Raw genomic sequence first — 23,708 nt, 5'->3', positions numbered from 1 at the left:
TATCTTTACATATGTGTTTGCAAACAAGCTCCCGCTCTGCCACTCGGTTGAATATGGTAGTGAGAAGATGGAAAACGAGATGGATTTTGGCCGAAATTCTGCAAATTTTCTCATCGATTTAAACATTTTATCTCAATACAGTTTGATGTTCCCAAAACTAGAATCTGTTTTGAACAAAGGTTTGTAGACTTTGCCCTTTGCAACAACAAAAAAATCTAATTATTTAGAGCGCAAAGGCGAATTGCACACGCGCACTTCAAAGTAGGCGTTCCCTAAAGGAAATATGCAGATGATGGTAGACCGCGCCAATAGGATCTCGCTAGCTCGTGCTTAGCTCTGCCCACCTCCTTGCTTGTTTTGCCCACTGGCTCATTTGTTCCTGTTAGACCACATCCTGTCGTTTGTATTTTGGTTTAGTTATACAAATCTTTGGTGGTGCCCCAAAGTGGTGATAAGCCCAGTCATTCTGGACAGAGGCTAACTACTGTTTAGTCTAAATTACGCTATAGTGTCTGGAAATAAGATGACATTGCAAAAGTAGTCAAATATTTAGTAAGAAACAATTTTGCCAGCATTACTTTAGGCAGTGTTGTCATTTGCTAGCAGTTGGTCAAAAATAGCTAACAACAATGCAAACGTTAGCTAGCTAGAATCCGTTGGCCTCCCTTCAACTTTTGCTAGCTAACATTATACTGCATCTAAAGTCAATCTGGTGACATCTCAATGATGACAAAAGGTTTTCCTACTAATTAGTTTGAATGTCATTGTATTTCCAAACCACTAATGCACTTGACAGAATCTTCATCAGTGCTCACTGACAAGGCATTGAGTAGAATGCTCAGTCAGCCATCAGTCCAAAACAATATTGTGACGAAACATGCAAGTCGTGAAAATGCAGAAGAACAATTATATAGCTACACATCATTTGTCTCCTGACTGCATTTCCTCTGAGTATGACCTATCTATTAAAACACATCTTGCTTGATGCTTAAAGCGTCCGCATGCTTCCCAGCCGAAACAGTTCGGTAGAATTCGTGCATATTATTATGACAACGATATTTTGTGACGTTTTGGACTTCGGTGAGGGGTTTTTCAGCTGTTTGGGCACACAATATTTGTTGGGGAGGCAAGCCGAAATCTACGCCCCTTCGTCGGTGATTGGTCAACAGTAGTATTTGTTGGCATTCAACAAGAGACGATTCGTTTTCATTTTGTAAATGACATTGCCAAAGTCGAGGGTCGGTAGGATAGCCAGTTTTACGAGGGTATGTTTTGCGGCGTGAGTGAAGGAGGCTTTGTTGCAAAATAGGAATGCCGGTTCTAGATTTAATTTTGGATTGGACATGTTTAATATGAGTCTGGAAGGAGAATTTACAGTCTAACCAGACACCTAGGTATCTGTAGTTGTCCACATATTCTAAGTCAGAACCGTCCAGAGTAGTGATGCTAGTCGGGCGGGCGGGTGCGGGCAGCGAACGGTTGAAAAGCATGCATTTGGTTTTACTAGTTTTTAAGAGCAGTTGGAGGCCACGGAAGGAGAGTTGTATGGCATTGAAGCTCGTTTGGAGGTTAGTTAACAGTGTCCAAAGAAGGGCTAGTGTCTTCACTGACATTTTCAACATGTCCCTGATTGAGTCTGTAATACCAACATGTTTCAAGCAGACCACCATAGTCCCTGTGCCCAAGAACACAAAGGCAACCTGCCTAAATGACTACAGACCCATAGCACTCACGTCCGTAGCCATGAAGTGCTTTGAAAGGCTGGTAATGGCTCACATCAACACCATTGTCAAGAAACACTAGGCCCACTCCAATTTGCATACCGCCCCAACAGATCCACAGATGATGCAATCTCTTTTACACGCCATACTGCCCTTTCCCACCTGGACAAAAGGAACACTTATGTGAGAATGCTATTCATTGACTACAGCTCAGCGTTCAACACCATAGTGCCCTCAAATCTCATCACTAAGATAAGGATCCTGGGACTAAACACCTCCCTCTGAAACTAGATCCTGGACTTCCTGACGGGCCGCCCCCAGGTGGTGAGGGTAGGTAGCAACACATCTGCCACACTGATCCTCAACACGGGAGCTCCCCAGGGGTGCGTGCTCAGTCTGCTCCTGTACTCTCTGTTCAACCACGACTGCATGGCCAGGCACGACTCCAACACCATCATTAAGTTTGCAGACGACACAAAAGTGGTAGGCCTGATCACCGACAATGACGAGACAGCTTATAGGGAGGAGGTCAGAGACCTGGCTGGGTGGTGCCAGAATAACAACCTATCCCTCAACGTAACCAAGAATAAGGAGATGATTTTGGACTACAGGAAAAGGAGGACCGAGCACGCCCCCATTCTCATTGACGGGGCTGTAGTGGAGCAGGTTGAGAGCGTCAAGTTCCTTGGTGTCCACATCAACAACAAACTAGAATGGTCCCAACACACCAAGACAGTCGTGAAGAGGGCACGACAAAGCCTATTCCCCCTCAGGAAATTAAAAAGATTTGGCATGGGCCCTGAGATCCTCAAAAGGTTCTACAGCTGCAACGTCGAGAGCATCCTGACTGGTTGCATCACTGCCTGGTACGGCAATTGCTCAAACCCCAACCGCAAGGTACTACAGAGGGTAGTGCGTATGGCCCAGTACATCACTGGGGCTAAGCTGCCTGCCATCCAGGACCTCTACACCAGGCGGTGTCAGAGGAAGGCCCTAAAAACTGTCAAAGACCCCAGCCACCCCAGTCATAGACTGTTCACTCTAATACCGCATGGCAAGCGGTACCGGAGTGCCAAGTCTATGACATAAAGGCTTCTCAACAGCTTTTACCCCCAAGCCATAAGACTCCTGAACAGGTAATCAAATGGCTACCCAGACTATTTGCATTGTGTGCCCCCCCACCAACCCCTCTTTTACGCTGCTGCTACTCTCTGTTTATCATATATGCATAGTCACTTTAACTATACAAGTTCCTTGTATGTACATACTACCGCAATTGGGCCGGCCAACCAGTGCTCCCGCACATTTGCTAACCGGGCTATCTGCATTGTGTCCCGCCACCCATCACCCGCCAACCCCTCTTTTACGCTACTGCTACTCACTGTTAATCATATATGCATAGTCACTTTAACCATATCTACATGTATATACTACCTCAATCAGCCTGACTAACCGGTGTCTGTATGTAGCCTCGCTACTTTTATAGCCTTGCTACTGTATATATACTGTTATTTTTCACTGTCTTTTTACTGTTGTTTTATTTCTTTACTTAACTATTGTTCACCTAATACCTTTTTTGCACTATTGGTTAGAGCCTGTAAGTAAGCATTTCACTAAGGTCTACACCTGTTGTATTCGGCGCACGTAACAAACTTTGATTTGATTTATACAGAAGGGTGTCGTCTGCATAGAGGTGGATCAGGGAATCACCCGCAGCAAGAGCGACATCGTTGATATATACAGAGAAAAGAGTCGGCCCGAGAATTGAACCCTGTGGTACCCCCATAGAGACTGCCAGAGGTCCGGACAACAGGCCCTCCGATTTGACACACTGAACTCTATTTGAGAAGTAGTTGGTGAACTAGGCGAGGCAGTCATTTGAGAAGCCAAGGCTGTTGAGTCTGCCGATAAGAATCCTGGTGATTGACAGAGTCGAAAGCCTTGGCCAGGTCAATGAAGACGGCTGCGCAGTACTGTCTTTTATCTTTTATCTTTTATCGATGGTGGTTATATTGTTTAGTACCTTGAGCGTGGCTGAGGTGCACCCGTGACCAGCTCGGAAACCGGATTGCACAGCAGAGAAGGTATGGTGGGATTCAAAATGGTCAGTGATCTGTTTATTAACTTGGCTTTCGAAGACTTTAGAAAGGCAGGACAGGATGGATATAGGTCTATAACAGTTTGGGTCTAGAGTGTCACCCCCTTTGAAGAGGGGGATGACCGCGGCAGCTTTCCAATCTTTAGGGATCTCGGACGATACGAAAGAGATGTTGAACAGACTGGTAATAGGGGTTGCAACAATGGCGGCGGATAGTTTTAGAAAGGGAGGGTCCAGATTGTCAAGCCCAGCTGATTTGTACGGGTCCAGGTTTTGCAGCTCTTTCAGAACATCTGCTATCTGGATTTGGGTGAAGGAGAAGCTGGGGAGCCTTGGGCAAGTAGCTGCGGGGGGGAGGGGGGGGGGGGGGGGGGGTGGAGCTGGTGGCCGGGGTTGGGGTAGCCAGGAGGAAAGCATGGCCAGCCGTAGAGAAATGCTTATTGAAATTCTCGATTATCGTGGATTTATCGGTGGTGACAGTGTTACCTAGCCTCAGTGCAATGGGCAGCTGGGAGGAGGTGCTCTTATTCTCCATCGACTTTACAGTGTCCCAAAACTTTTTTGAGTTAGAGCTACAGGATGCAAATTTCTGTTTGAAAAAAAGCTAGTCTTTGCTGTCCTGACTGACTGCGTGTATTGGTTCCTGACTTCCCTGAAAAGTTGCATATCGCGGGGACTATTTGATGCTAGTGCAGTCCGCCACAGGATGTTTTTGTGCTGGTTGAGGGCAGTCAGGTCTGGAGTGAACCAAGGGCTATATCTGTTCTTAGTTCTACATTTTTTGAAAGGGGCATGCTTATTTTAGATGGTGAGGAAATTACTTTTAAAGAACGACCAGGCATCCACTACTGACGGGATGAGGTCAATATCCTTCCAGCATACCCGGGCCAGGTCGATTGGAAAGGCCTGCTCGCAGAAGTGTTTTAGGGAGTGCTGAGATCCTGATTGAAAACAGCAGAGGTGAATTTGGAGGGCAAGTTGGTCAGGATAATATCTATGAGGGTGCCCATGTTTACGGATTTAGGGTTGTACCTGGTAGGTTCCTTGATAATTTGTGTGAGATTGAGGGCATCTAGCTTAGATTGTAGCACTGCCGGGGTGTTAAGCATATCCCAGTTTAGGTCACATAACAGAACGAACTCTGAAGATCGATAAGGGTCAATCAATTCACATATGGTTTCCAGGGCACAGCTGGGAGCTGAGGGGTGTCTATAACAGGCGGCAACAGTGAGAGACTTATTTCTGGAGAGATTAATTTTTAAAATTAGAAGCTCCAACTGTTTGGGCATAGACCTGGAAAATATGACAGAACTTTGCAGGCTATCTCTGGAGTAGATTGCAACTCCTCCCCCTTTGGCAGTTCTATCTTGACAGAAAATGTTGTAGTTGGGTATGGAAATCTCAGAATTTTTGGTGGCCTTCCTAAGCCAGGATTCAGACACGGCAAGGACATCAGGGTTGGCGGAGTGTGCTAAAGCAGTGAATAAAGCAAACTTAGGGAGGAGGTTTCTGATGTTAACATGCATGAAACCAAGGCTTTTTCGGTTACAGAAGTCAACAAATAAGAGTGCCTGGGGACACGCAGGGCCTGGGTTAACCTCCACATCACCCGAGGAACAGAGGAGGAGTAGGATGAGGGTACTGCTAAAGGCTATCAGAACTGGTCGTCTAGTGCGTTGGGGACAGAGAATAAAAGGAGCAGATTTCTGGGTCTGGTAGAATAGATTCAGGGCATAATGTACAGACAGTATGATGGGGTGCGGGTACAGTGGAAGTAAACCCAGGCACTGAGTGATAAGAGGGGTTGCATCTCTGGACGCGCTAGTTATGCTGGGTGAGGTCACCGCATGTGTGGGAGGTGGGACAAAAGAGGTATCTGAGGCATGTTGAGTGGGACTAGGGGCTCCACAGTAAACTAAAACAATTATAACTATCCTAAACAACAGTATACAAGGCATATTGACATTTGAGAGAGACATAAAGCGAGGCATAAATCAATCACAGGTGTTGATTGGGAGATCTAGCTAAGACAACAACGGGTAAGACAACAGCTAATCAGCGAAGACAATAACAACAGGTAAAATGGGGATGAATGGGCAGAGAGGGTCGGTTAACTACACACAGGGCCTGAGTTCTGTGTGTTTCGTTTAGGAGTTAACCGAACGGAAGCATGCTAACACCTGAGTTGATCAGAAAACACTTGTATGAGTGATAGTCTGTTGGACCAATAGGCAATTAATCAGGGATGTCTACCGCTCTGCCTTTGCTTAACACTGCCTTTACCCTGGGCGGTCATCTATAGCTGTAAGACTAGCAAAGTCTCAGACAAAAACAAACCACCAAAATGACTGACTTTTTATGTGCGATAGCGATTCTGCATAAAATGTAAATCCTTTGAAATGTTATTTGTCAATTCCTCTGAGTTTTGACTCAATCTTTCAAAACGATACTGAGTGGTCTTCCCTTGCATTTCTGTACGTGGTGAAACTGGAAATCCCATAATATGACAGCACGTTGAACATGTGCGTGCTGCTTCACTACCCTGAGGAAACCCATCTGCTACGGTGTCTCACATTCACTGCATAGTAGCATACTGTATGCACACAGGTCTGGTCTGGGGCTTCCACCGTGGTTTCACTTATTTACATTGTCTATAGTTGTCCCGTTGAGTCACTCCTTGGTGTAAACTGGTCTGAAATGGCAGATGTGAAATATAGTATTTTTCGTATCATTCTAGTCTTCTCACATTCTTAATGTGTCTGTCAATGTCGCTCTCTTCCTCTCTCTCTCTATTTCTTCTCTCTTTTATCTCTGATAGGAACTAGCCTTCCCCCTGTCCTGCTTAGCATGAGGAGCTGAGTTAAGGTGAATGGTGAAATGAAGGGGCGTGAAGAGGCAGAAGAAGACTGAGAGCCTTGCCTTTTATCAGCAGCTGCTGACTCAGTTTCTGAAAGCAAAATGTCACCCCTCCAGCCTGCTTTGCCAGCAGCTAATCCGTTTGGAGAATCGATTCCATTTTAACGGTGTGCTGTGGAGTGGCCTGATGTATGGCTGGAGTTGTGTGTGTGTGTGTGTACACAGAGGGCCTAGTGGAGTGTGTGTTTTCTGTTGTTGCCTTAACAACGTTTTTTGTGTGTGAAACCAAAGTTAGAAATAATAAAAATGTGTTCTAGTATTGCCATGCCTTATATGTTTTGAGAAATGTTGGCTTTCTGCAAAACACTTCCAATTCCAGCTGCTGCGTTTGGCCAAGAGACAGTCGTTAAGTCGGAAAACTCTCATATTTCAAATGCCTAGCAGCGTACCGAAGGACACTTACTTACAGAGGAGGAAAATGGACTGTGGACCAAATTCTGCTTCATAAATTAGTCATTAGTCACTGAATAGTTTATGTGTTTATGCAGTATCAATCACACAAGTTAACATGTAATTTACTGTTCAGTCTCTAGGGACCAACACTGCTGGGATTCAGTGCATGTAGGCCTTTCTATCTGTAATGGAGGTTATTCAATGAGATTCATATTTCCTGATTGTTTTTTGTCTCCAGCCATGTTTTTTGTCTCCAGCCATATACTTAGCTATGTACAAACATACACGCACATAACTACCAAAACTTGCTTTTGTGTGTAAAGGTTACCAGGGCCTGAGGCTTACACGGATCTAAGATATGACACGCACACGTCTCTGTCTCTTCTACTCCCTGTCAGTCTTTCTATGCATCTCCCTCGGAGGGGACCATTCTGTGGTTGTTTTGTTCAGTCTGCTTGTAAAGCTGGTAGACGGCTGCTGCTGGCCCTCTCCCAATTAACTCAGTTTAACCTTTTTCTCGCTCTCTCTATCTCTATTAGAAAAGCAGGTGCACGTGTGAGCTCACAAACATTTAGTGTTTTTTCTTTAAATCTGTTTTTTCCATCTTTAGTTGTTCTGCCAGATTATGTCACTGCCATCACTCATCAACTATTACCCTGTTATGGAAAATCTGGTATCCTATATGAGATCCAAAACATATCCACTTTAACCCTGTCTGTCCCTCTACCACAAGGTGTCACTGTGCTCCTCCAGCTAGAGAATATGTCAATATTACAATGCACAACATTTTAAAGTTTGAGAATACATGATGATCATATCCATACATGATCACTTTGAGGACTAATAACAATGGGATGTTTTACAGTCAATCGAAAGGTTTTTGTAATCTACCATGCAGCGTTTTTTTTGCAGTTGGTGTGTGTAGATCTGTGTGAATAGCGTGCAGCACAGATTTGACCATTTAACTTATTTACAGTTGGAAAGGGCCTAGAAGAATAGTCCCTCTGGGAAGTGACACACACACACACCCTCTCTCTGCTAACACCTATCAGGCTCTGGTGCTGTCTGCAGCTAAAACATTATATTCATGTGCAGGGAGAAGGATGCTGTGCTTAAATCTACTGCCTGCAAGGACCTAGCAAAAGATGAATCACTTTAATTTTGTCTTTCACTCCACCATGCATTTTACTATAAAGTGCTTTGCTTTTAGTCAAATGAGACAAAAGCCACTGTCTATTTTGTTCACAAACACAGTACTTATAAAATAGATTATATTTTCCATCTGACCTAACAGAGCCTTAGCTGTGTGTTGAAGGTCTGTCTGTCAGTGGCTATATGAGTGCATAGCAGAACATAGAGGGTACAAAGGCCTCCATCTCTTCAACTTCCCATTGGTTTTCACCACTTTCTTCCCTTTGAGACACATTGAAGGCAACATGTGCACATGTTGGCCTATTCTTGTGAACACCTGTTATGTGGTTCAATGTTGTTCATCAATAGGCTATGTACGGACTACACATATGCTATTTAGAAATAGATCACATTGCTCTTACAAAGGCTACTTCAGTTACTACAAGACTACTTCTAATGATGATTATAACAATAGCATATAACATGATAATATGTAGGAAAATAATAATAATAAACTTTCTCCTTCATCTATTTATTATTATTATTATCATCATCATCATCATCAATACAGAATTAGATAATTAGATAATTTAATTGCCTTACATTTATTAGGTTAGGCTATATTATGCTGGTAAATTAACTTACATGAAGTAGGAACAATATATTGCACATGTTAATGTTTTCATCTGACAATATTCGCCTGTCAAACAGAAAACGCCGGAAGTGGGCGGTTAGAGAGAGGGAGAGAACATAGAGGCTTCCTGCTATCTGGGATCCTTGGGAAGCCCCTTACACCCCCCCCCCCCCCATCGAAGTTGACATTTAAAATGGTTAAGGCAAGGGTTAGGTAAGGGTTATGGTTAATGTTAGGGTTTAGGATATGGACGTCCCAAGGATCCTCTATTGCACTGACCGAGCCTTGAGGGGAGAGCAAGCGAAAGACACGAAAGAGAGAGATTGAAAAAAACTGCGTAGCGAACAGTTAGAAAGAGACGGGAGAGGTTCATTTTCTGGGTCGTACGTACGTTGCGGAGCTTTCCTTTACTTTTATGCAAAAAGACAACTCAATTGATCGTCCCGTCAAGGTAGGTTTGTTAACTATGTCAGCTTCGACAAGGTTTTGGACAAGCATATTTCGTGTAGACGGTTCTATTGTGAAAGAATGTTCTGACAGCGCTTTGTAAACAAACTATGGTTAGAGTTGTGCGGCTCTGCTGTCTTTTAGGCTAGCCAAGCGTGGTTATGTCACCGACAATACCACATGTGAAGCTACAAATATATTTTTTTCCAGTTTACAATATTGGTTGAGTGTATTGTTAATATAATATTTACTTGTTATTGGTGTTTGTTAACCCTTTCTCCTATATAAATATATATTGAATCAACAGGCTGAGTCCAACCCCCTCCTGGGAGTCAAGCGAGAACTCGAATACGCTAGATCATTTATTTTCTTCAACATTGCACAATGTTTTTTAACATAACATCATAAAGACTATATTATTAACATAATTTGCATGTAGGCTATAACACATGTTATACGGATCATTGAAATAGCGTGTAGCCTAGGTCAAACGCAAATTGGAATAGGAGTTTATTCTGTCAAACCGTTAGCCAGCGCGAGGCGCATATCATTGTATAATGAATGTGCGTGTGGAACTCCTCTCAAGAAGTTGTGTTGTAGCCTAACAGGTGAAAGTTCAACTTGTATTGCACATCTATTTTAGTTAGGTAACTTTCGAATTTAGATAAGAACTAGATAAATAAATGATCAATGCCGATGTAAAAAAATATGGTGTCTGCCTGTCAATGTAAAAATAAGCAGTTGTATTATTATTTATCTTAGACAAGCAGTTATATTTTTTTATATATATGTTGAATTTAGACAAATACGCTATATATTATTGGAATGACTTTCAGTGCAACAAAGAAACTATGAGTAATAATCCACTCTAAAGATTTTGTGGAGATGGCACAAACACTTATGAGTGGATTGGGCAGAATATTTTTCTGAGATGTTTTTTATTTTGTCCAAGTTCGCTGGTGAAAATGGGCGCCTATCGTTTTTAAATTAAAGGAATAATTTGACAAAACGTTAACAACCATGTGATAATACACTACTGTGCACAATTGCTACTGTAGGCTATATTGGCTGCAGACTTGGTGTTGATATGCTGGTAAAGTAGTCCAATGTTTATTTTATTGCACCTGGAGAGCAAGGCAGCCTGGCTATTGGCCAGGTGATGCAGTCAAGGTGTGACATTCTCTCCTCCTGTTTATTTGAGTGCTTTATGCCAGTTGTTCTCCAAGCCTCCTTACCACAACTGAGTAAACATGGGTGTTTGGAACACAAACAATGGATTTAATTTAAGAGGCTTTATGTCAATGATTCATAATTAAATCTGGAATAAAACAAGCCACTTCATCTAGTTGTCCTAATAGTCTCCCAATCCCTCATTGATATGTGTCAGTTAGTGTTTTACTTGTTTTATAACAAAACGGCCACACAGGATGCTGTGTAAAATGTGGTCAGTCGTCATAACAATGAAAACAGACATGAAAACAAATAACAAAACAGGTGCTATATGAGTAATCCCTTTAGTACCAAAACTGTCATTCTGTTTGCTTTCTTATTCCTCTCTTGTGAGAAATGAGCTCAACATATTTTGTACACAATGGGCTTCAACTAACCTGAGATGAATGGATTCACACTGTGTTATAAAGGGAGCTCATTCACTTGTTTTCCATCACATTTGTTGCTATTTGGGGTTAGAAGAAACTCCATCACAGTATCGATGACGTGGACATCGGTTAAATGCGGAAGGCACATTTTGGTGGAATACATTCAGTTGTGCAACTGACTAGTTAGGGAAAGGTAAAGGGGATACCTAATGTCACAGAAGCCACTGATGTGTTTGCATTAAAATGCCACTGAAAGCAGTGCTGTGTGGTTGTGGTTGTTGTCACTGAAGACATGGACATGTCCCGTAATAGTACAATGTGTGACTCACATGTAAAGGTATGCAATTGGAAACATAGTTGTTGGTGTTTAGCTGAAATGTCACCACATGCATTGATGTTATAGTGTATGACTAGACTGTCATATGGCTCAACCTTACAAGCACAGACAGGTCTCTGTATAAAGGAAATACCCCTAAATTGTTGATGTGTTGATGACTAAAACGTCAATGTCACTGCGAGCTTTGAGTGGTGATAAGATTTGTGTGTGTGTCCGCGTGTGTGCACGTTACAACCACACTGAGTATGGACAGTCATTACTTCCTGCGATGCAGTTTGATTGCACCCCACTTTGTCCCTGTGTATTCTACCTCTTTCATGTTATGATGACATTATACACACACCAACTGACAGCAGCACAGGTCAGGATGCTTTGATGAGTGTTTTGCTAACCAGGGGTAAAAGTCAGGTGCACTACCAGACTTCCTTGACCCAACCCACCACCCCTTGAAAATTAATTGATTTGATAGATGTTTTCATTATTCTGACGTCCTGCAGTTATAGTTTTGCCTGACGACTCATTCTGAATTTAACTCTGCTGCTCTATCGATCGCTCCATACATTCATGGTGGAGAAGAAATTATACTGGGTGTGGTGTTTGGCCGAAGTGATGTGGATGGGTAGTCAGGCTAGTTATAATTGGAACATGAAGTGTAAACTCTAACATAGCCTATTAGCTGGAAATGTATCTCCAAACACATTTTTGCTAGTAGAAGCTGTTTAGCTAGTTAAACAAAGGTTAGCCATGTGTTGGCAAAAACTAATGTCCAAGTCAAGAAAGCTTATACCAGCAGCCTTACTTGCTTTTTTCAGTCTGTTAGATACTCCAGTGAGTGTAATTAGCTCCAATTACTGTAATTTGCTCAATATTAGGAGTTCAGAAATCAAGTTGACATAAAAATGTGTTTATTCTGTTGTTGCTAGTGATATTCATTTTTAATATCCATTAAAAAAAGGATCCCCAGTTGAATACCCCTGATCTAGCTGAATTCTCTGACCCCATATCTCCTCCACAGCATAATGTAGCTTCCCCTGATAATTCACTACCCACAACCACTCCTTATTCCTCCTCCACCACCCACAACCGCTCCTTATTCCTCCTCCACCACCCACAACCGCTCCTTATTCCTCCTCCACCACCCACAACCGCTCCTTATTCCTCCTCCACCACCCACAACCGCTCCTTATTCCTCCTCCACCACCCACAACCGCTCCTTATTCCTCCTCCACCACCCACAACCGCTCCTTATTCCTCCACCACCCACAACCGCTCCTTATTCCTCCACCACCCACAACCGCTCCTTATTCCTCCACCACCCTTTCACCATCCAGGGCTCTCTGACTAGTTGGGTACTCAACATCAGGTCATCTTGCCTGTTTGGTTTGAAGTAGAGATTGAAAGAAGGATGCTTGCAGTATTGATGTTCCTGAACTGAGTGCTCCTGTCTTACCATGTTCACTGCTATCTACTACTTCACTCTGGGGCTGCATGCTCTTTAGCAGATAAGGACTTTTGACAAAATACTGTCGACTTTGGCTCTATATATGTTTTATTACTTAGATTGGATTTTTGAAAGGTTTCTGTGCCACGCTGGTATGAATGATTCGGGAGACAGGCGCAGGAATGCGTAATAGGGGTTTTATTTACACCCAAATTACGGCGTGCCGTGTAAAGGCATGGGGATGAAGACCAAACAAACACTATACAAAACACAGGTTTGAACCCCAAACAAAAGAGCGAGGAGTACCTCGAATAAATAACACACGCGCACAATGATTAACACACGGGACGAGACCCGTAATCATCTGTGCAATCCACAAGAGCACGAAAGCCAAAACACACAGCACAGGAACTCACACGAACCAACGGACATTGTAACAATAAATCGACAGGACAATGGTAAACCAAGGACACACTTATACAATTACTAATCACTGGGAATAGGGGCCAGGTGTGCGTAATGAAAATTCCAGAGGAATCCGTGACATTCTGGCTCTGTTCCATTTGCTCTTTGGCTGCTTATAAGTTCTGCTGTATTGGGCTTTCTGTCCTGATGCCTGCAAAGTATGTGGTACTAGGTCCGGTAGATTTTCCTTAATGGATTGTCTGCCCAGCTTCATCTGCACAATTTGGGATGTGTTTTCCCTCTCTAAAATAAATAAGCACTTGGTCAGACATCAATGGAAACCGTTATGGTTAACCATCAAGGATTGTTTGCACCATTTAACCCTGACCCACTTGACATTATGTGAAGCACTGCCTGGGGAGCCCACACGGTTAATTCAACTGGACTATGTAACTGTCCGTTTCCACTGCCAAGACAAAGTTTCAGAGGTCGTTTTGGGTCTGGCTGGCACGGACAATTGGCATGCTGGGCACACAGGAGTTGGACAGCACAACCTGTCCCAGGCAGGGAGGGAGCAGAAATAGACAGAGAGACAACCCCAGAAACAGCAGGGGAACAGGGGAAACCCTATGCTTAAGGATCCCGTCTCTCAACAGGCAGGGCAGGCCTGTTGAGATGCCCGTGTGCTTAGCTAGAGTTCCCCCACTATCTCCTTCCCTGCTACCAGGTAAGCCATGCCAGGGATACTGACCTGATGGGTCTTTACTGGAAGGGGTGGAGGAAAGAGGAAGATGAGAGGTTTTGGTGCATGGGTGGGTTGTTCTGATGCTGGTGAAGAGGGATGGTTAGTTGAAGTATTCCATGCATGCCTGTGATGAATTCATGGATGTAACACATTTTAATTCTGTGGTTTCCATGGCGCTGTGAGGTCCCCTAGGCAGAGAGCTCTGTACATATTTTAGGGCTGACCCCATTTAGTCGTCTGGTCAATTGTTTGGTCAATAGGCTGTTGGTTGGCTGAGATTTCTTTAGTCGAGCAGTCACATTTTTTTTTTTTTTTCCTGGTGCACAAGACACCTGTCTGATTCGCACCTGTCTCAGTGGACTAATCCAATGCGGAGGCCACAGGGATGCCATAGTCCATCACTCTACGACATGTGATACTGATATTGTATATGCTTATATTATGAAAAATAATGGTGCAACACTAATATATCTAATATTATTTTATAACAAATGTGCTTTCTCCCGTGTTGGGTACGGTCGCTGTCCACAATTCTGAAAGATAATCTTCAGTGTGCCTTTCCCTATGTTGCCATGTGCATAATAGCAAAGTTAACAGCATATTGGGATTGAGAACAATGTGGCTGAGGCAGCCGCAGCAGAGGCAAGGAAACAGCCCTTGCCTTAGCCTAATTGTCAAAGAAAATTGAGTAGCGAGGAAATCCCAACTTCATTTGGTCTATAATCAATAGCCTAACTTAAATGTGCCTGGCTTTATGAATGATCCATATACAGTGCATTCGGAATGTATTCAGACCCCTTGACTTTTTCCACCTTTTGTTACGTTTACAGCCTTATTCTAAAATTGCTTAAATATTTTTTCCCCTAAGCAATCTACACACAATATCTGTCACGTCCTGACCAGTAAAAGGAGTCATTTGTCATTGTAGTATGGTCAGGGCATGGCAGGGGTTGTTGTTTTTGTGTTTTTTGGGGCTGGTTTGTTTCATGGGGATTTGTTCTAGTTTCCATTTTCTATGTTCATTTTCTATGTGTGGCCGAGTATGGTTTCCAATCAGAGGCAGGTGTCTTTCGTTGTCTCAACACGCTGAGCACTCAACACGCTGCGCTTTGGTCCAATCCTTCAAACAGTTGTGACAGAACCACCCACTGACGAAGGACCAAGCAGCGTGGAAGGGAGCAACTGGAGAGGTATCTGGAGTCCTGGACCTGGGAGGAAATCCTGGATGGGAAAGGACCCTGGAGTCAACCTGGAGAGTATCGCCGCCCGCCGGAGGACATAGAGGCAGTGAAGGCGGAACGGCGTTACTGGGAGGAACGGCTGGAACGTCAGGAGGAGGCTGAGAGGCAGCCCCCCCCAAAAAATTGGGAGGGGCATACGGGTAGTTTGGCTCAGTCAGGGGGGAGCCCTGACCTAACTTCCCGGGCGTACAGGAGAGAGCCGTGGAGCAAACCAGTGCCAGTCATGGAGTCAAGCACGGAGCTTGACGCGAGATTCCGGAAGGAGGTACTGGCGGAGAGGGCACGACTGAGCAGGCGTGCAGAGGGGCGAGCGATGCATTACGGGGTGATACGCACTCTCTCGCCCATCCACACGCACAGTTCGGTGCGGTCAGTACGGGCTCCGCAGCGTTGCCGTGCTAGAGTTGGCACTCAGCCAGGAAGGAGTGTGCCTGCTCAGCGCATCTGGCCGCCAGTGCGTCTCCTCGGCCCAGTTCATCCTGCGCCTGCTTTACGCACGGCAGCCCTCATTCCCCAGCACAGCCCAGTTCACCCTGTGCCAGCGCTCCGCCCGTGTCGGGCTACAGTGACCATCGGTGGTCTGCAGCCAAGAGCCTTCAGCGGTGGTCTGCAGCCCAGAGTCTTCAGCAACGGTCTACAGCCCAGAGCCTCCAGCGGGGGTCGGCAGCGCAGAACGGGAGCTACGCCCGGAGCAAGAGCCACCTCCGTAGTGGGAGGATTGGCAAAGGGGGGGCGTAGCACAGGAACCGTCGTTGACGGTGGCCACCCAGTAAAAGGGGTCATTTGTCATTGTAGTATGGTCAGGGTGTGGCAGGGGGTGTTGTTTTTGTGTGTTTTGGGGTTGGTTTGTTTCATGGGGATTTGTTCTAGTTTTCATTTTCTATGTGTGGCCGAGTATGGTTTCCAATCAGAGGCAGGTGTCTTTCGTTGTCTCTGATTGGAAGCCATACTTAGGCAGCCTGTTTTTTCCTGTGGGTTGTGGGTGGTTGTTTTTCGTATAGTCAATGTTACCTTACGGAACTGTCGTGTGTCATTTTGTTAATTTTTGTTTAAGTGTTCACTTTACTTTAATAAAAGGAAGATGAGCACTCAACACGCTGCGCTTTGGTCCAATCCTTCAAACAGATGTGACAATATCGCATAATGACAAAGCGAAAACAGGTTTTTAGGAATTTTTGCTAATTTCTTAAAAATTCTAAACAGAAATACCTTATTTACGTAAGTATTCAGACTCTGCTATGAGACTCGAAATTGAGCTCTGGAGCATCCTGTTTCCATCGATCATCCTTGAGATGCTTCTACAACTTGATTTGAGTCCACCTGTGGTAAATGCAATTCATTGGCCATGATTTGGAAAGGCACACACCTGTCTATATAAGGTCCTAGAGTTAATCGTACATGTCAGAGCAAAAACCAAGCCATGAGTTCGAAGGAATTGTCCGTAGAGCTCTGAGACAGGATTGTGTCGAGGCACAGATCTGGGGAAGGGTACAAAAAAATTCTACAGCATTGATGGTCCCCAAGAACATAGTGGCCTCCATCATTCTTAAATGGAAGAAGTTTGGAACCGCCAAGACTTCCTAGAGCTGGCCGCCCTGCCAAACTGAGAAATCGGGGGAGAAGGGCCTTGGTCAGGGAGGTGACCAAGAACCCAATGGTCACTCTGACATAGCTCTAGAGTTTCCCTGTGGAGATGGGAGAACCTTCCAGAAGGACAACCATCTCTGCAGAACTCCACCAATCAGGCCTTTATGGTAGACTGGCCAGACGGAAGCTACTCCTCAGTAAAAGGCACATAACAGCCTGCTTTGAGTTTGCCAAAAGGCACCTAAAGGACTATCAGACCATGAGAAAGAAGATTCTCTGGTCTGATGAAACCAAGATTGAACTCTTTGGCCTGAATGCCAAGCATCACGTCTGAAGGAAACCTGGCACCATTTTCAGGGGCAGGGACTGGGAGACTAGTCAGGATCGAGGCAAAGATGAAAGGAGCAAAGTACAGAGACATCCTTGATCAAAACCTGCTCCGGAGCCCTCAGGACCTCAGACTGGGGCAAAGGTTCACCTTCCAACAGGACAACGACCTTAAGCACACAGCCAAGACAACGCAGGAGTGGCTTCGGGACAAGTCTCTGAATGTCCTTGAGTGGCCTAGCCAGAGCCCAGACTTGAACCCAATCGAAAATCTCTGGAGAGACCTGAAAATAGCTGTGCAGCAATGCTCCCCATCCAACCTGACAGAGCTTGAGAGGTCGGCAGGGAAGAATGGGAGAAACTCCCCAAATACAGGGGTGCCAATAAATTAGCAAACAATTAAAAAAAAAACAACGTTTTTTGTGTTTTACTATGGGGTATTGTATATAGATTTTTCAGAAAAAAAATCTATTTAAAACATTCTTGGATAAGGCTGTAACGTAACAAAATGTGGAAAAAGTCAAGGGGTTTGAATACTTTCTGAAGGCACTGTATATCTACAGAAATAAGACAGATTTCGCTTCGGTTAGCCTGTTTGAGTGTTTGTTTAATAGCCAACTTATTCCGTGAGCACCAAGCCCCTCATGCAACGGCAAAATGTCAGATGAAGCAATTTCACAGATTCTGCTTTTTGATCTTTGCTATGCTGTAATAAAGGCTTTACATTTTCTTTTTGTTAGAACAGACTGGTTGTAACGGCTCTCGTCGGAATGAGTGGACCAAAGTGCAGCGTGGTAAGTGTTCATGATATTTATTGATTAAAAAAACTCGAACAAAGTAACAAAACGAAAAGCCAACAGTTCTGTCAGGTAACAGAATACTAAACAGAAAATAACCTCCCACAAAACTCAGGTGGAAAACAGGCTGCCTAAGTATGATTCCCAATCAGAGACAACGATAGACAGCTGCCTCTGATTGGGAACCACACTCGACTCAAAAAACAAAGAAAAAGAAAACATAGATATTCCCACCCGAGTCACACCCTGACCTAACCAAACATAGAGAGTAAATAATAACTCTAAGGTCAGGGCGTGACAGTACACCCCCCAAAAGGTGCGGACTTTGGCCGCAAACCTGAACCTATAGGGGATGGTCCGGGTGGGCATCTCCACTTGGTGGAGGCTCTGGTGCGGGACGCCGATCCCCCTCTGCTTGGGGCTCCCCCCACTTTCGTGGAACCGGACTGTGGATTGTCGCCGGAGGCTCCAGACCCTGGATCGTCGCCGGAGGAACCTGACAGTAGATCGTTGCCGGAGGTTCTGGACTGGCAACCCTCACTGGAGGCTCCGGACCGCTGCTGGATGCTCTGGACCGCGGACCCTCTCAGGAGGCTCCGGGCCGCGGACCTTCGCTGGAGGTTCCGGGCCGGGAACCGTCGCAGGAGGCTCCAGACCCTGGATCGTCGCCGGAGGAACCTGACAGTAGATCGTTGCCGGAGGCTCTGGACTGGCAACCCCCGCTGGAGGCTCCGGACCGCGGACCGTCTCAGTAGGCTCCGGGAACCGTCGCTGGAAGCTCCGGGCCGGGAACCGTCTCAGGAGGCTCCGGGCCCGGGAACCGTCGCCGGCGGCTCCGGGCCGGGAACCGTCGCCCGGCGGCTCCGGGCCGGTAACCGTCGCCGGAAGCTCTGGACTGGGAAAGCGCACTGGAGGCCTGATGCGTGGAGCTGGAACAGGTATCGCCAGACTGGTGACACGCACTTCAGGGCAAGTGCGAGGAGCAGGCACAGGACGTACCTGACTGAGGACACGCACTTCAGGGAGAGTGCGAGGAGGAGGCACAGGACGTACTGGACTGTGGAGGCGCACTGGAGACCTGGTGCGTAGAACCGGTGCAGGATATACTGGACCGTGGAGGCGCACTGGAGGTCTGGAGCGTAGAGCTGGCACAACCCGTCCTGGCTGAACGCTCACTTTAGCCCGGCAAGTGCGGGGCGCTGGCACAGGACGAACCGGGCTGTGAATGCGCACTGGCGACACAGTGTGTAGAGCTGGCGCAGGATATCCTGGACTGAGGAGGCGTACTGAAGACCAGGAGCGCTGAGCCGGCACAACCCTTCCTGGCTGAATGCCCACTCTAGCACGGCAAATGTGGGGCGCAGGCACAGAGCGCACCAGGCTATGAATGCGCACTGGAGATATAGTGCGCATCACAGCATAACACGGTGCCTGACTGGTTACATGCTCCCCACGGTAAGCATGGGGAGTTGGCTCAGGTCTCATCCCTGACTCCGCCAATCTCCCCGTGTGCCCCCCCAACATTTTTTTTTGGAGCTGCCTCTCGGGCTTCCGTTGTTGCCATGCTAGTTCCTCGTAGCGTCGCCGTTCTGCTCTCGCTGCCTCTATCTCCTCCTTCGGACGGCGATATTCCCCGTCCTGCCTCCAGGGTCCTTTCCCGTCTAGGATCTCCTCCCATGTCCAACTCTCCTGGCCACGCTGCTTGGTCCATCTTTGGTGGGAGGTTCTGTAACGGCTGTCGTCGGAATGAGTGGACCAAAGTGCAGCATGGTAAGTGTTCATGATATTTATTGATCAAAAAAACACTTGAACAAAGTAACAAAATGAAAAGCCAACAGTGCTGTCAGGTAACAGAATTCTAAACAGAAAATAACCTCCCACAAAGCTCAGTTGGAAAACAAGCTGCCTAAGTATGATTCCCAATCAGAGACAACGATAGACAGCTGCCTCTGATTGGGAACCACACTCGGCTCAAAAAAACAAATAAATAGAAAACATAGATATTCCCACCCGAGTCACACCCTGACCTAACCAAACATAGAGAATAAATAAGAACTCTAAGGTCAGGGCGTGACACTGGTATTACTTAGAATTTATTTAGTGTTGTTTTCACCTCTAAACAGTCAGAAAAATTATATTGTAGTCTAACAGCACCTGTCGTTTATTTAATTTTTTTAACCTTTATTTAACTAGGCAAGTCAGTTAAGAACAATGATGGCCTAGGAACAGAGAGTTAACTGCCTTGTTCAGGGGCAGAACGACAGATTTTTACCTTGTCAGTTCGGGGATTCAATCTTGCCACCTTTCAGTTACTAGTCCAACGCTCTAACCACTAGGCTACCTGCCATTGCTGTAATGAAAAGCACTATACAAATACAATAATAATAATAATAATAATAATAATAATAATAATAATAATATTGGTGTATACTGTCTATGGGAAAAGTTCCTGGCTTGGTGATCAGTCACTAGTCCCTTGTCCTGTCAGGATGCTGTGAGTCAGGAGTCACTTATGAAAGAGACCGATGATCTCATACAGTTGAGGAGAGGAGGGCAGTAGCGGTGCGTTGTGGAAAATCACGAAGGAAGCCATGCAAGCCAGGTAAAAAAGCCATTTTACAACCTGTGTTGTGATAATTGCATTGTTTGCTCTATAACCTGTTAGTTCATATGCCCTGACACCGTGATATAGGCCTAAGGTCGAGACAATAAGAAGACAGTGGCAGAATAAATTCAACCACACCTTTGTTTCATCACAAAACCGGAGAGCAACATCTATCCGGTGAAGTCCACAAAGCATATTGCATTTAACAAACAGCTACATGACCTACAGCATGGTCAAGCAAGTTAATGTTTCTGACATTTTCGAACCACTAAACAACTATTGATTTAGAACCATGGAGAGTTAGGCTACCACAATTAAGTCGCAAAGAAATCAGGAGCTGCCTCCACTATTCCAGCACCATTTCAACTTCAACATTTCAACATCATCAAATCACTTCTGCTTAGTCTAATACGGTGACAACTAAAAGATACCAAAAATAATTTAGTCCAATCAATGAAAGCTAAATATGATGTGGCTGTCCATGGTTCTGATTTCCATGTGTGTGTGTACGCGTGTGTATGCGTTTGTGTGTGCAAGTACAAAAAAAAACATGTCGACTCACCCTACTTGTAGAGAAACAACCAATGCCATCCTCCTCTCTTTCACGAATCTATCATACAGTGCACGCTTTTAGTTTTTGTTGTCGTGGGCTACCTGGCTAAAATGCTTGCTTGCTAGCCTAACTTCCTTTCATGGCCAATGATGCACCAGGCCAGCTAGTTAACATTAGCGTTCTAAATTTAGCTACATGTTGAACTTTCATCCTCTCAGTCCAGGGGCACAATGTATGAATGTATGGTTAGATCAGAATCGTGGTTAGAATCATTGTCCAATACGGAGAATTAAGTCTAACCACAAGTCCAAATCCCTATCTCCATCCATGGCTAATTTAGGAAAGGGCCCATTTTAGCGAGCTAGCCACCGGAGGACAATGACAACAATATTTGTTTTACTGTAAATTACGTGTTGCTTCGGCTGTGATGTGATTGGTGTGAAGCTAAATCCAAACTGGCTTCCCTTGACACTTTTTTTTGGTGCACAGTTGAGCTCACTCAGTATCTCTCAACGTTGATTGGCTATTATTTTATTCTTTATCAAGAGAAGCCAAATGCTCGCTGGCTTCCCTTGCTTTCAATCCTACGGGCGGCACCAATGTCATACTCTTTTAAACCAGACAGCATCAGATAGATGGCCTACACATATTGAAGGAAAATTATGAAACACAGAGAGACCGAATATGGAGGGGGGGGTCTGGCATCTCTTGGCGTCCATGAATACATGCCGCTGGAGGAGGGAGGGAAGGAGGAAGAAAAGGGGAGGAGGTGTTGTTAGCAGGTTGAAATTGTCCATGTTTGACCATTGAAAATCATAAAAGCTGTTATTGGGGTAGGATAATCAAATCTTAGATTAGGACTAAGAGGGGGTTCCAATTTGAGCATGAGGAAGTGTTGCCTAATCAGAGTACGGTGTCATGTAGGCTACAAGGAAGTGGGTGCGTTCAACATTGCAGCCGACTTTAAAGGCGAGTCGAGACTGACTGATCTACAAATCACCTTGCATCTAAAAAAAACAACTCAATCTTATTTGTAGATCAGTCAGTCACGATTTACCCATGATACATCGCGGTGTTAATGATCTCAAACACAGCCAATGAGTACCTAAGTGTGTGTCGTGGCCTTTTTAATATGGCAATGGTGTTGATTGGTTTCTTTTTACATTCTCTTCTCTCTCTCTGCCTTTAGCTGAGTAACAGTGTGTTGTCCAGTCCAAGCAGAGATTAAACCTCACTAGGGTGAGCGTGAAACGAGTTGAAAATGTTTTCAAGCAGAGAGAGGAGGAAGGGAGAAAGAGAGAATGACAGTTAAAGGGAAAGAGATCCTGTAGTAGGGGAAGAGTCCCTGGGTCTATGAGAAAGCATGTGGTGGTGAAAGCAAGGCGAACACTAACCCCTACCCCCACTAACCCCGCCCCTTTCAGTTGGGCTCAAACTAATCCTATAGTCACATGACCTCCAGAGCTCTCAGCCTTGCCTAGGCAACACTGATCGGTCTGTCAAATACATCATGTAGCCTGGGTCACGATTGACAGCTACATTACTCTGAAGTTTGTATCTGGTAACACTAAATGGGCTATATTGTTAACAAGAGGTTTATCATCCAACTAAAATCCGTCCTTTTAAAATGGTTAAGATGGTCCAAATAGTCATCAATACCCATAGAGTTGATTCTCTCTCTCAAAATATATGTATTTGAAAGATTTCTCTTCCTCTGTGTTGCGCATCACGTTTTTCCTCAAATGTCGCCTGTGGATATTTTTGTTTTTGCTGGGATTCTGAGTTTCTGACTGAGTTAAGCTGACTGGGTTAAATGTAATATATATTTATTAAATGTGATGGTCTTTGGCTGTACCTTACTTAACTTTTATTTCTGGTTAATTCCTTCTTAAATGTCCATTGGCATTGTTTTGTGGTTGGGGGTTGGGGGATAACTGGTGTTATCTATCCTTGTTGCAATATGCAAATTGTATTGAAATAGTTGGAAACCAGAATATCACCCTATTCTCAGTTATTTTCTGTAAAGTAAACACACATGAGCAAAATGCTGTTCTATGCTACAACCACTTCACCAGAGTTACATTCAATAGACTCTAACAGGAGCAGGCATTTTCACATTGATGAACCAACAGGGATGCTCATTTACATTCTCATAACATTTAAAGTATATTCTTAATTTTTTGGGGTACTTTTTACCCCTTTTTCGTGATATCCAATTGATAGTTACAGTCTTGTCCCATCGCTGCAACTCCCGTACGGACTCGGAAGAGGCCAAGGTCGAGAGCCATGCGTCCTCCGGAATACGACCCTGCCTAGCCGCACTGCTTCTTGACACAATGCTTGCTTAACCCGGAAGACAGCCGCACCAATGTGTCGGAGGAAACACCGTACAGCTGGCAACCGAGGTCAGCGTGCATACGCCCGGCCCACCACAAGGAGTCGCTAGAGCGTGATGAGACAAGGACAACCCAGCCAGCCAAACCCTCCCCTAACCCGGACGATGCTGGTCCAATTGTGCGCCGCCTCACGGGTCTCCCGGTTGCGGCCGGCTGCGACACAGCCTGGGATCGAACCCGGGTCTGTAGTGACGCCTCAAGCACAGCGATGCATTGCCCTAGACCGCTGCGCCACTCAGGAGGCCCTATTTACAGTATATTGTAATTGTTTAAATTATTGTAATATCATATGACTGTGATATAATTTCGTCCAGCCCAACATATTATTTTCAAAGT

The 23,708-nt window shown here is 45.0% G+C and overlaps 1 protein-coding gene across 1 annotated transcript in view; it reads left to right on the top strand.

The window, feature by feature from the left end:
• Positions 1 to 9,068: 9,068 nt before the first annotated feature.
• The window catches only part of stat5a (signal transducer and activator of transcription 5a), a 100,529-nt gene continuing 85,889 nt past the window's right edge, over positions 9,069 to 23,708 (top strand). Inside the window, exon 1 of the mRNA XM_045714313.1 lies at positions 9,069 to 9,344. The gene's annotated coding sequence lies outside the window, so the exon portion shown is untranslated. The remainder of the gene's footprint in view (positions 9,345 to 23,708) is intronic.

Source organism: Salmo salar, chromosome ssa03 (genome assembly GCF_905237065.1).
Source record: "Salmo salar chromosome ssa03, Ssal_v3.1, whole genome shotgun sequence".
NCBI classification, from domain to species: Eukaryota; Metazoa; Chordata; class Actinopteri; order Salmoniformes; family Salmonidae; genus Salmo; species Salmo salar.
Note: the sequence above shows the minus strand (reverse complement) of the source record. Positions and strands in the feature narration are given on the sequence as shown.